Source organism: Ursus maritimus, unplaced genomic scaffold, assembly GCF_017311325.1.
Source record: "Ursus maritimus isolate PB19 unplaced genomic scaffold, ASM1731132v1 scaffold_9, whole genome shotgun sequence".
NCBI lineage: Eukaryota > Metazoa > Chordata > Mammalia > Carnivora > Ursidae > Ursus > Ursus maritimus.
In genome coordinates this window covers 68,894,637-68,909,361 of record NW_024427107.1, presented here as the reverse complement: position 1 = coordinate 68,909,361, position 14,725 = coordinate 68,894,637, and positions in this window count along the sequence as shown.

Here is a 14,725-nt window from a genome sequence, read left to right as displayed (position 1 = left end):
CCCAACTGCTCTGGTCTTCCATCATTCCTGGTGCTCCTAAATGCTAAGACTCAGGAATTCTGCAGGCCAAACTGGGTCACTTCTTGGTGGTATTTTCGTCTGTAGACCTTTAGGTTGTAATTTGGTCTAATTTGCTGAGTCAGATACTAACTCTCTACCTTCTTGCACTTTTCCAGAATACAGCCAAAATTGCTGATATGCTGTTGTTTCCTCTCTTGATCGATTTGTCCTGTATTCTTGTCATTCCTTTGCTTTCATTCTGGCTGGATTTTATGTGGAATATAAGTGATAAATGTCTGTGGTCTATTCACCATTTTTCACCTGAAGCATCCCTCATGAAAGTAACTTCTTTGATTTACTTTGTAGTGTAAAGGAGATCATAAAAAAGGATTTTTGATGGTTAGGATATGCGCTAGATTCTTTAAGTCCTCCCAAAATGCTGAGTTTTTCCTCTTAATCAACTTTTAGGAGACAACTGGCCTGTCCAAATGATCTTGAGTAAACAAGCCTTTCATGTTGTAGACTCTGCAGCAAGGCCAGCTTCCTGGGCATACAACCTATATGGTCATTCACTGCCCTGTTCTCAGAAGGGTCCTGCACTTGATTTAATGCTCTGCTCTCCCTGTCTTGAAATTCCTAATACTTTTTGGACAAGGGGCCCACATTTTTATTTTACTCTGGGCCCCGCGATTATGAAACTGAACCTTCTCTGAAGTGTAGATACACTAATGTCTAAATATAATTTGTAAGATCATACAGTCTCAGGATTATCAGATCAAACTTTCCTTTGATAAATTCCCTGCCAGTAGCCATGCAGCTGCTGTTGGCTCCTTACCGAAGTTGGGTACACCTGCTTTCTTAGCAGTTTCCTTTTCTCTCTGGACCTCTCTGACAGAAAGTCATTTCTTAACTTGAAATATATATCCTTCATCTTATTTGTGCTCATTCCATGTTTTATAGGAATAATCTGGTAATTTGTATGTGTTATAAAACAGATACACCTGTATTTTTTATTTTAAAAGAAATACACATTATTAAAATATTGGAAAATGCTGAAAAGCATAAAAATAATTACCACTAATCTCTATAGAGAAATAATCATTATTAACTTGTTACCATGGATATTTCCTTTCAGTCTTTTTCTATGCATTTATAGTTACAATAACAGTGATAAGGATACTGGCTGGTTTATTTAGTGCTTATAATGTGCTGGGAACTCTATTAAGTGTTTTAAGTGAATTATTGTACTCAGTAGATAGATATAATTAAAGATATGGATATATATTACATGCATAAATGTTAAAATTATAATGTATATCCCATTTTTGGCTTTGTTCCACTTAATATTTTATCACGAGCACTTATCCTTGCAAAAATAAGAAAATTTAAAACAAACATTGTTATTTCATCAACAGATGATGGAGAAGGGTCATTTTATTCCTTTTGCAAAGAGTGCGGAGACATGTGACCTTGAGTTGAATTGCTTTTCCTCTTAAAGCTTCAGTGCCTTCTTCTGTAAAATGCACATAACATAATAGCTACCCTGCCTGCCTTACAGGATTGGGAGGGTCAACAAAACCAGTAAGAATGAATTGATGCCATTGAAAAGACTCACACATATTTTTTCACTTATTATGAGTGTTTTATCAATCCAGTGAAGTGGGGGAAGTCTTGTTTTCCAGATGGGGAAGCTGAGGCTTAAAGATATTCTGTGGCTTTCCTTGGACTGCACAGAAGCAGGTGATCCACTGGGTGCCCATGCCATATTCATAGCACTGTGTTGTATGAACCCTACAGGATTCTCCCGTCAGAGGGATGATGTTGTATTAGTAGTAAACGTGGACTCCTCTCATTTTGTAGGATCAACTTTCCAAAGTTCTCATCTTTCTTGCTCATGTTCTTCAGTTCTATTATACATGGCACCTGCTGCATGAACACTGGCACTCCAGGTAAGCAGCATCCATGAGGAAATGGACACATTGAAATCTGCCTGTAACCATGTAGGACTTCCAACTTTTCAAAGGCCGAGGAAGGGAGAGAATAAATTTCCACTTTTGCCTGGGCCTCACTTACATAGCTCTTGCTACAATGTCAGCAGTTCGACATCTTCAAAATTCGTCATGAACTATGACTTGAGTGACTAATCTTTGTGAAGCGATGATGGATGCAAAGAAGTTTACTCCTCAACCTTTCCCTCTGCTTTTTGAGTTCAGAAGCGCAGAGATCTAATTTCTCTTGAAAAACCAAGTGTTCATTCAGTCTTTTTACTTTGTCAAGTTGCCGTTATGGCTTCAGTGTCTGAAGTTTTCTTGTGATATACTGCCCCTCCTTGTTCCCTAGGCCGGCCCGAGCTTTACTTTGGCCAATGAACCATGATAGAGCGCATAGACCAGCCCTGAGTGAGGTTTTGCTATATCCTATTCTCTATGCCCCTAGACCATCAAGTCCTAGGTGGAAGATGCATCCTCAGCCTTTGTTCTAGAATGAAGAAGGCAAACACCAGAGCCATAGTTCACCTGTGAAGGGCATACAGTTTGGGTGAGAAATAAACTTTTATTGTTGTAAGCCACTGAGATATTTGGGGACTTATTTGTTTCTGTTGCATGGCTTATACATTTCTGACTGATGCAGTAGATTATACCTATGACTTTTCTTTCACTTAATTAAGCAAGAACAATCATTTGTTATTACTACAGTTCTTAGAATACTTGGGACTGTTCACTGTGGTGTGCTCTCCATTATAGGAGTGGTGCTTAACCTTGGCTACCCATTAGAATCATCTGAGGAAGGTCTGTGTGTTTGGTGTAACATGGTTCCCCAGGCTCCATTCTGGATCAATTGAATTAGAGTCCCTGGGTGTAGGTTCTGTGCCTTGGCATTTTAAGGAGCTCTTCAGGGGCTTGTCAGATGTAGCCATGAGTGAGTGAGGACCATTGCTTAGTGGGAGAGAAGCACTGGTCACTGTGATAGACCATCTACTTGACAGAAAAAGCATAGAGCAGGAAACTTCCAGGGAAAAGGAAAAGAAAAGACTGCCACCACCACTGAAGAAAGGAGAAGGTAGTCCCTATTCCCAAGTCAGTTTCGCCATAAAGAGACAGCTTGAATTCAGCAGAGGCAGCTGGTGTATATGTGATGTGATGAGCACTGGGTGTTAAACACCACTGATAAATTGTTGAACACTACATCTGAGACTAATGATGTACTGTATGTTGGCTAATTGAATTTTTTTTAAAAAAGAAGGTGATGCATTTCAGGTAAGTGGGAAGTAGGTCCCTCAGAAATCCATCCTAATCTGAGCAGTAAGGAGACCTATGACATCAAGAAAAGACCAAAAGAAAGAATAGATTTTCTATATGTTCAATCATTGTAGTACAACCACGATATCCTCACAGGAAATTGGTAGCATAGAGAAGAAAAGTAGGTCTTTCACTTTCACACATCAGCCACCACGTTAGTATTGTTTTGTTTTTAAAAATTAATTATGTGATTTTGGATGAAAGTGCTTGCTGTGCATTTCCCATATTTCCAGAAGTATTGGGGAAGAGATGAACAAGGTATTCCAACTTAAATTTTTTTGTGAATATTATTGTTTGGAGAAATGAGTATAGAAATGCACTCACGTTAGCCCTATCAGTTTATTGAGACCAAAGCATTGTGGCATATGTATTGGCTATTAAATTCAATCTGTCCTTGCAAAGAGGGTAGTTATCAGGTTGGGTAGTGAAGATGGTCCTAGCAGATCGAGCTATATAACTCTTTTCTCTTGAGTAAATTTTATTCATCCGTCTCTCCATCCATTCATCTATCCATCCATCATTCCAATATTTATCAAACATTTACTATTCATTCATTCGATTCATTCAGTCAACCCTTCTTGAGGGTATACCACATGCCAGGCACTAATGCCAGGTTAAAAAAAGTTCCAATATGCTTATCCCAGGAGATGTGAAAATCAAATAAGTTAATATAGATAGAAAGGCTATATGTATATTTTGACATGCTATTAAGACATGAAGGATTATTATTATCCAGTCTTTAATATTACTGCTTTGTAATCCAATGTTCTGGTATTTTTCAGCCTGTTGACAGGCACAGATATTTCCCAGGACTCTACAAGCCTGCAATTAAGAAACTGGTAACATTCATAAATACACAAGTTGACTAATTAGTCCCTAATTAGTTAGTAGATTGGGTATTGTAATCACCCTAAGATATATTGGTTAATGTCATGGAATGGAAAGAAGAGTTTTGCTATATTATATTATGTCAAAATTTGCATAAAGATTTCATTAAAATATTTAATGGGACCTGCCAGTTCTGAGCCATGGCCAACCAGCCAGTCAATGGAATTCATGAGATCTTACCAGTCTTTGGCAGACTGGACATCAAATTAACAGGTGATCTTTTAATTTAGTCAAAGAAAACTAGAGCATTTTTAACACATATAATTTCAAGATTTTTACTGACCACTCAATGAAGAAATGTAAGCACTATTAGTTTGTCTTGCATTTGAAGAGACTAAAGCACAGAGGCCCAGAAAGTAGCCCAGGTCCATTCAGATGGACCATTGATTGCCTGGAGTTATGCTTGGCTTTAAAATCCTTCATTTCTATTGGTATCAGTTGAGACCTGTTTTGTGACCCAGAACATGGTCTATTCTTGAGAATGTTCCATGGGCATCAGAATAGAATGAGTATTCTTTGGTTCTGGGGTGTAGTGTTCTATATATATCTATGAGGTCCAACTCGTCTAGTAAGGCATTCAAAGCTCTTGTTTCTTTGACGACTTTCTGCTTAGGTGATCTATCTATTGCTGATAGTAGAGTGTTGAGGTCCCCTACTATTAACGTATTATTATCTATATGTCTCTTTATTGTGGTTAAGAGTTGGCTTGTGTATCTTGCTGCTCCCCTGTTGGGGGCATATATATTTATAATTGTCATATCCACTTGGATACATCCTTTCAGGATAATATAGTGCCCTTCTGTATCTCTAACTATAGTCTTTAGTTTAAAATCCAATGTGTCTGATATGAGAATTGCTACCCCAGCTTTCTTTTGAGGTCCATTGGCGTGAAAGATGGTACTCCATCCCCTTACTCTCAGTCTGAATGCATCTTTGGGTTCGAAATGAGTCTCTTGTAGACAGCAAATGGATGGGTCATTTCTTTTTATCCAATCTGCAACCCTGTGGCGTTTTATGGGATGGTTCAAACCATTTACATTAAGACTGATTACTGATAGATATGATTTTAATGTTGCCATGTTGCCAGTAAAGTCTTTGTTTCTATAGATTGTGACTTTCTGTTCTGTATCACTCTTGGGGCCTTTTTACTTTTATAGAACCCCCCGTAATATCTCCTGTAGGGCTGGTTTCGTGGTTACAAAATTGGTTAGTGACTGGCGATTCTGAAATGTCTTTATTTCTCCATCAATTCTGAATGACAGCCTTGCTGGATAAAGGATCCTTGGCTGCATGTTTTTCTCTGAAAGAGCTTTAAATATGCTCCCCCAACCCTTTCTCTCATTCCAGGTCTGTGTAGACAGGTCTGACGTAATTCTGATGCCTTTGCCTTGGTACGTGAGAAATTTCTTTGCCCTGGCCGCTTTCAGTACTGTATCCTTGCATCTAATATTTGCGAATTGCACTATGACGTGACGTGGCGTAGGTTTGTCATGGTTGAGCTTGGGAGGGGTCCTCTCTGCCTCATGGACATGAATGCTTGTTTCCTTTGCTAGATTAGGGAAGTTTTCAGCTACAATTTATTCAAATATCTCTTCTAGACCTCTGTTTTTCTCCACCCCCTCGGGGATGCCGATGATTCTGACATTGGATCGTTTCATTGAGTCAGTAATCTCCCATAACCTACATTCTTGAGATTGGTTAAAAAAAAAAATCCTTCATTTCTAGACTTCCACTTCTTCTCAACTCCTAAAAAGTCCCAAGAATTAGATAGTAGTTCTGAAGTCATTTTCACTCTCACTGTGTTATGACAGATTTGGGCATTCTGTATTTGTTTGTTTTTAATCCAAAATTTCTGTGACTTCCCAAACAATATCAGAGGAAGTCTAAACAGATGTTAGTGGTTTCCACATTAGTTCTTCAACTTCTTGAGAGGGACTTAATTACTCTTCCACTTGAACTCACAAATGTCTTGGTTGGTTCCTCTTTGGTAGTACTTATGATACTGAATGAAACATTGATATCTTGAGTAGGTTAAAGCCCAGTGATGTTTTGTTTTTAGCTGGTATTGTACCATGATGCTTCAGTAATCACTGGCTCAACATAACTCCCCCAAAGGCAAGTCTTGTCATTGTAGACATATTATGAAATGTTGATAGAGTTATTGTCTGAGGATTCTGGCTTCTGAGGTGGCCACACCAATGTGTGGCTTGTTTCCTGGCTCTGGGATCTGGTCCTTGAATTTTCACATCTGGAAATTTGGTTTATTCATGACATGCATCCAGCTGAATAAATTAGAGGACATTAATGCAAACACTGGGTACCCACAGCATATGATCTTTGAGTCTTCCAGTGAAGTTGTTTCTTGCTGAAACAGCAAGACAAATAAATTTGGAGTTTCCTTGCTGCAGTTAGGGTATCTTAATGGTTCTGGGTATCTATGGATATAACTGTCTTTAAAATAGAGAGATACTTGTTAAAGGATGTATATGTTTAACCTTTTGATGAAAAGGCCCTTCCTTCAGTCCATACTGGAAACTCTCAATTATTGCTGTTGGTTCTTTGTGACTTGGTATTTACCTTGTGTGGCTGGTGGCAAGCAAAGTCAAGTGAGGCCAATCCTGAATTACTTGAATTACTGCTGGTGTCTTATTCCTTATCATATCCACTTGTCTTTGGACCTTGGCCTTTTCACTTCCGATTTAGTTCATTAATACTGTACTTGCTATTGGTCTCTGCTTGAATTTCTCAGCTCTTCCATTGGTTCTCTCTAGGACTATGTCTCTGACATATAATTTCAGTCAATCTTTTTGGCCTTGACTTTAGTCCAGACAACCAACTGCCCCAAAATGGCCCAGATAAGTGGTGCCACCCTTGATTCCTGCTAGTTAGGTGTGCACAGAGAAGGTAGATATTCATTGCCTTCCTCTCCCAAACTTCTTTCACACCAGGCCTATATTATTTAAACAATTTTGCCTTATATACATTTAGACCTTTGACTTTTAATAGACTTACTTACATTGAAGAGAACATTTGATTAGATTACCAAGATCTTCTACCTTTTGTCTTTGCCGTGAGAGGTGAATCAGTTGAATGGAGCCTTCTAAAGATACCTGATCTCATTTGTGACTTGTTTATCTATCTATCTATCTATCTATCTATCTATCTATCTATCTATCTATCTATCTGTCTATTGGTGACTTGTTGGTTTTTCTGACTGAGCCACCCAGGCAGCCTGTGGCTTGTTGATTTAATTTAGCTATATCTCAGAGTCAAGAGGTAGCTTATTTTTTCCCCTGTGCCATTTGGTATTTAGAACAGTACCTTTGCGGATATTCTTTTGCAGTTAATAAAGTGTTTTCATGCTTCTTTTCTCATCTCCTCCTAACGGACCCACGAGGTGGGGGTTACAGTGGAGGCAATACCTCATTTTGGCCAATCTCTGGATTTCCTCTTACACCTGTCATGACTTGGCTGGAAAAATCAGAGCAGCTGGCGGAGGCCTCCTAGTGTCCCTAGACAAGAAGATTGAGGAAAAGCAAAAGAAACATAGAAACAAAATTGTTGACAACAATAAAAGCCTAATTTACAGAAGGATGAAACTTGAGCATGTGGCAGGGTCCTGCACACACTGCATCAGCCTCAGAGAACAGGCTTCTTGGCCAAAGCATGTGGAGTCAGAACCTTTGCCAAGGGGTCACTCATGTGTAGCTTTGGATACACAAACAGCATTCCCCTGTGAGCCACTGGCATGTTGCAGTGTTTTCTGGGTTCCCCAGAAATGCTCTCTCAGACCTGTTCCTAGAAGGAAAGATAAATTGTTATTCAGCAGCTAAAGACTGGCTTTGATGGTGACTGCAGTGAGGTAGGCCTTGGCCCCAGACACTATGCACAGATACCTCCCCCCACCCCGCTGCTGTCCATACCTGTCATTCACTGCACCTGGGCCCCCACTAGGCAGCTACTATTCTCTTCTCACTGTTTCTTCCTTTGCAGGTGGCAGTGACCCCAGTTTGGGCCTCCAACTCAGCTGTAGCAATTGACATTGACTTTGCGGGATGGGAGTTCAGAGAATCCTGTGGCCTCCCAAAGGGATCCAGTGCTTCACCCTTCTCTAAAGCTCTGCATGGCTGGCTTCTCTCTCTGCTTCTCTTTCCTTTTTCTCTTATTCACACACATACTGCTTAAAAACAATTTTATAGGGCACCTGGGTGGCTCAGTAGATTAAGCATCCAACTCTTGGTTTTGGCTCAGGCCATGATCTCAGGGTCAAGAGATGGAGCCCTGTGTTGGGTTCTGTATTGGGCATAGAGTCTGCTTAAGACTCTCTCTCTCTCCCTATGCCTCTGCCCCTACCCCTGTCTAAAAAACCCAGTTTTATAAACAATCTCCTTAGTCATACCATGTCCATGCTCAGAAATCTTCAGTGGCCTTCCATTGTCTGTAGGTGCCAGGCTGAACGTCCCGGGTATGGCAGTCCAGGCTTCTCATGAACTAGCAGTGAGCTCCCATAGCACATGGACGGAGTATCGCTTTTGGCAAATAGTATTCCTTATTATGTGTGGTGCTACTTTTGTGTAATCTTTTCTCTTGCCCAGCTTTAAGCCTCTTGAGAATTAGGTCCACATCTGCATGTTCGATGGAACCTGCGACTTCTTACAGCATGAGCCAGAGCACTTGACTCAGAGCAGGTACTCAGCAAAGACGTGCTTCATGCAATAAAGAATGAATGAGTTTCATGAGTAACATTTGCAGTCTGAGCAAAGCTGCAGATCTGACATTGAATGAATGGCTTTTGAATGACTGCTTTTTTCTTGAATATTCTTTTACTTGGAGAACATATTTTAAATGTAGAAAAGTATGAAAAATAAGAAAACAAAGTATGATGCACACATTATCCCAAACTGAACCATTGGTGACATTTTTTTCATACTTGGTTCACATTTTTAATGAAAGAAATAAAACTTTCTAAATAAATCTGACCCTTTGTTTTATATTCCATTCCTGTTCCGCTCCATCTCTCCTCCAAAGTAAGTACTATTATGAATCTTCTGTGAATGCATTTTGTCTTATACTTTCACATACAAATATATGCTTCAACTGTTATATTAGCACATTAGAGTCCATGGGGGAAATTTGGCTCAAGGCCAGTTTCTTTAAAGACTACAAACTAAGAATAGTTTTCCATTTTTAAAGAGCTGTAAGAAATAGCAGCAAAAAAGCACAATAGACAATAGATAGCATATATGACCCACAAAGCCTAAAATATTTACCATATGTCTTTGACAGAAAAAGTTTGTGAACCCCTGATATATAATATTGGGTTTGTTTTAAGCTATGAGAGGGTATCATATCCTAAAATCATTCTGAAACTTGCTGTTAGTTTCATCCCTGTATTTCTTGAATTCTGTGCTAGTTAACATATATATATCTGCTTTAGACCTTTTAATGGCTGCATAATGTTCCATTATATTAATATAGCACACTTTTTAATTTATTCCCCTGCTGGATGGGCAGTTGAAATTTTTTCCACTTTTTTTTACCATCAAAACATGCCGAAAACATTCTTGTATCTTACATACATGAGAGTTTTCCAGGGGATAAATCCCTTGGCTTATAGGGAGTGTGCATTCTTTTTTTTTTTTTTAACATTATACACCCAACAAAATAGCAAATTTTTAATATTATCCAAAACTCTTTCCCTGCTCAGTTTTCCTGGTTTGTTTCAAACATACATATTTATCATTGATTTTTTAAAAATATCTTATCTATTTGAGAAAGAGAGTGAGAGAGTGTGAATAAAAGCAGGGGGAGTGGCAGAGGGAGAGAGAGAATCTCAAGCAGACCCCATGCTGAGTGCAGAGCCTGGTATGGGGCTCGATCCTACAACCCTGAGATCATGACCCAAGGTGAAACCAAGAGTTGGCCACTCAACCAACTGATCCACCCAGGTGCCCCATCATTGATTTTTTTAATTATGTTCATTTAGCCACCATATAGTATATCATAAGTTTTTGATGTAGTGTTCAATGATTCATTAGTTGAGTATAACACCCAGTAGTCATCACAACACGTGCCCTCCTTAATACCTATCACCTGGTTATCCTATCACCCCACCCCCTCCCTTCTGTAACCCTGAATTTGTTTCCCAGAGTCCAGAGTCTCTCATGGTTTGTCTCCCTCTCTGATTTCTTACCATTCAGTTTTCCCCCCTTCCCCTGTGGTCCTCCATACTATTCCTTATGTTCCACATATGAGTGAAACCATGTGATAATTGTTTTTCTCTGCTTGACTTATTTAACTTAGCATGATCCCCTCCAGTTCCATCCAGTTGATACAGATGGTGGGTATTCATCCTTTCTGATGGCTGAGTCATCAAGACAGTATGGTATTGGCACCAAAACAGACGCATAGATCAAGGGAACAGAATAGAGACCCCAGAAATGGACCCTAAACTCTACGGTCAACTAATCTTAACAAAGCAGGAAAGAACATCTGACGGAAAAAAGGTAGTCTCTTCAATAAATGGTGCTGGGAAAACTGGACATCGACATCCACATGCAGAAGAATGAAAACAGACCATTCTCTTACAGCATACACAAAAATAAATTCAGAATGGATGAAGACCTCAATGTGAGACAGGAATCCATCAAAATCCTATGGTAGAACATGGGCAGTAACCTCTTTGACATCAGCCACAGCAACTTCTTTCAAGACACATCTCTAAAGGCAAGGGAAACAAAAGCAAAAATGAACTTTTGGGACTTCATCAAGATAAAAAGTTTCTGCACAGCAAAGGAAGCAATCAACACAACTAAGACGCAATCCACAGAATTGGAAAAGATACTTGCAAATGACATTTCAGATAAAGGGCTGGTATCAAAGATCTATAAAGAACTTATCAAACTCAACACCCCAAAAAACAAGCAATTCAGTCGAGAAATGGGCAGAAGACATGAACAGACATTTCTCCAAAGAAGACATACAAATGGCTAACAGGCATATGAAAAAATGTTCAATATCATTAGCCAACAGGGAAATTCAAATCAAAACTACAATGAGATACCACCTTACACCAGTTAGAATGGCCAAAATTAACAAGACAGGAAACAACAAGTCTTGGCAAGGATGTAGATAAAGGGGAACCCTCTTACACTGTTGGTGGGAATGCAAGCTGGTGCAGCCACTCTGGAAAACAGTATAGAGGTTCCTCAAGACATTAAAAATAGAGCTACCCTATGACCCAGCAACTGTACTACTAGGTATTTACCCCAAAGATACAGATGTAGTGAAAAGAAGGGGCACCTACACCCCAATGTTCATAGTGGCAATGTCCACAATATTCAAACTGTGGAAGGAGCTGAGATGCCCTTCAACAGATGAATGAATAAAGAAGATGTGGTCCATATATACAGGGGAGTGTGCGTTCTTAAGAGTTGGTTAGAACCAAACCATCCTTGGCAGTAGTTGTAGATATTTCAACACTTAACCTCATTTTGTGATAAATTCTTAATCCTTGAAAGCTTCAGCTCTCCTTTATCCCAGAAAATAGAAAAGACTGTCCCTGCCCTAATGGCTGTCAGTATTCTATCGCCTCCATGTAACAGATAAGACATTGGAAGCAAAAACCATTTCAAGAGTGTAAAGTGCCAGTAAAATTACAGGGCTTCAGCTTTAAAGGGGTTGCTTGCAAGGGCATCAAGAAATACTCTTGGCAGCCTGAATAGAAACGATACAGGCAGAAGGCCCTCTCCAAGGGACTTTGTCAAGAGAACGCTGAATGGCATTCTACTTCAAACAACATCTAGTGACAGGTGTTCTGCTCTATGGCAACTTGGTCCCCTGAACACTTATCCCAGGTGCTATAAGTGAACTCTGTGGTTAGGGGCCATTTCCGTCTAAGTCCTCAACTCCAAGAATGAAGACCAACAGCACCCCCTCCCCCACCAGTCCAGTTGCAATTGTACTGAAGTGAATTGAGCACTTACTGTGGGCCTCACCCTGAGCCATAGGGTGGGACTGAGGCAGGAGAAAGGAGCATACAAGAAGGAAAAACAAATATATAGTCTTTGTTTGAAGTTCCTTATGGTCTAACTCCTGCCTGGCTTGAGAACCAGTAGGCACTTAATTTTGTTTGGATCTCCATGTGGTATAAGAAATGGTTATGGATGATCTAAACATGGAGTGGGTTCAAGCTGTAGGAATATTGAGTACTCTGGACATGATTCCTCACCTGCAAAATGAAATGATTGGACAAAACAATTTTCCCTACTAAATAAATATATTCTTCATTTTGTGCCTGCCTGTCACCCCTCCCCCTGCCTCAGATGAGGGTCTATCCCCCTCTTCTGGGCTGGTGCAGTAGACAGCTATCTGGCTCCAGTCTCTCCCTGGTCCACACTGCTGCCAGAAGGCTGTTTCTTACACATGGAACTGACCCTTTCAGAAGCCCACTGTCTCCAGGCAAAGTCTGACCACATAAGACAGGGAAAACACTGCTTTGATCATCTCCTTCTTGGTTCTGTAGACTCAACTTCAGCACTTCTCAAACTCCTGGGCAGTTTGGGTTCGTGAAAGGGACCATGCTGTCTTACACTTCCTGTGCCTTCTGTACTCCCACTCTAAGTGACTTGGGATCAGATCAGGGACTATATCACATGCATGCTTGTAACGCAAGTACCTAGGAGAATGGTGGGCACCCAGTGGATCCACAAAACATGTTCTTTAAATTAATGAATGTAGGAAGGACTACAAACAACTGCTCATCTTTCTGGACTGTTTGTTCTTCTTGGAGGAAATGTGCCAGGCTTACTCTTTCCCCATTTTGTCTATTGAAGCGTCAAAAGACTCATTTTGCGTGATGTCTGTGAGGGATAAACCAAGGGCATGATTTCCATGAGGGCACATGGGAGTGCAGAACAAAAGAGTGGCAAGATTAAAGGCTCAATTTCTAGTTTTGACTGCTACTTACCAACTGTGTGACTTGGAGCAAGTCATTTACCCCTTTCGACCTTCAGTCCTTCCCCTGTAAAATGGAGTTAAAAGCTACCTGCTTCACAAGTTTATTTGGAAGATTAATTGATCTGATGTACAGGAAACATTTGGTACATGGCTGGCAGCTAGTAGGCTCTCAAGCAGTGTCTGAGACTGCTGAGGTCCTGATTGGGTAAAATCTTCTATGTGAGGTCAGGGTGTTAGGCTCTGCTTAAGTTCCCAGTCTGTCTTATTCTCCTTTATCAAACCTTGTTTCTTCCTAGCATGTGTGCCTGTGTGTGGTCACATGTACACAGACATGCATCCTTCTTTAGCTCCATTAAATGCTTTAGTTTTCCAATATGCCATGGTGTTATTTTTGTCTGTGGGGATATTTCTCCCTCTTCCTACTTTTTTTCCTTTTCTTTCTTTCTTTCTTTCCTTTTTTTTTTTTTTTTTTTTTGCCTGCTATGACTCCTTGGAGAAGCCTTCCCTCACACCCCCTCCCTATTCCCAAGTCCAGTGTATACTGATGGCCCATCCTCAGGCCGGATTTGGTCCCTCTCCTCCCTGTTTCTGTAGATTCTGGTGCATGTGTTTCTCATTGCCATGAATCTCATCATATTATCATAGTCTGTTCATTGTCCAGTCTTCCCCAGTATACTTGCAGGTCTTTGAGTCTAGGAAAAGTAATCTTACTCATTACTCTTTTCTTAGGACCAAGCACTTGTTTGCTAAGTGAAGCTACTATTCATATGACAGCAGTTTGGTGAGAGAAACCTTTAATTAGGAGAGATTTGAAGGAGAGGCAGAGCTGTGGATGGAACCAGTGGGACAAGGAGCTGAGGGGTCTGCTATGATGCAGAGGAAGTATTCGAATGGGGACTATAGGTTCAAGATGTGCACCCATGAGTGGGTACCTGCAATGGTTTTTACCATGAGACTCTGGTTTCAGAGACAGGAGGACAAAGAAAAAGAGGCATCTTGGATGTTATTGCAAATGTCTGCCAAAAATTGTTGTTAAAGAGAATGGAAATATCAGAGATTCCACCCTTGGTATCAGGATTCTCCACTCTACATGCTGAAAGACGGTGTTATGGGAAGACACTTGGCCCAGAAATCAAGAGATGTAAATGCTAGTGACTATCCACGTGATCCTGAGCTAATCACCTCTCCCCAGACCTCAGCTTAGTCATCCATTAGTTTAAGGAGCAGGACTAGATGAGGAGGGACAAGTCCATAGCACATATGTCTTCACTCTCCTCGCCCTTATTCTTGGCAGACATCAATAATTGATGTTGATCCTGTTTCACTGGGAATCCTCCCAAGAAGCCACTGCCAACTGATCAGAGATGGCTCCTGGGATGGTCCTATCCAAGATTTCTTACCGGTCTGGAACCCTGGGAATTTCAAGAAAAATAAGGAAGGCACATACAATGGGGAAATGGCCCTGATTCTCTTCACCTCTGCTTTGCTAGGATGGTGATCCTCCCATGAAATGTTGCTCAAGTCCGACTGGAGTGACACGAAAGAGGCAACCCACAGCAGCACCACTTGTGGATATCTTT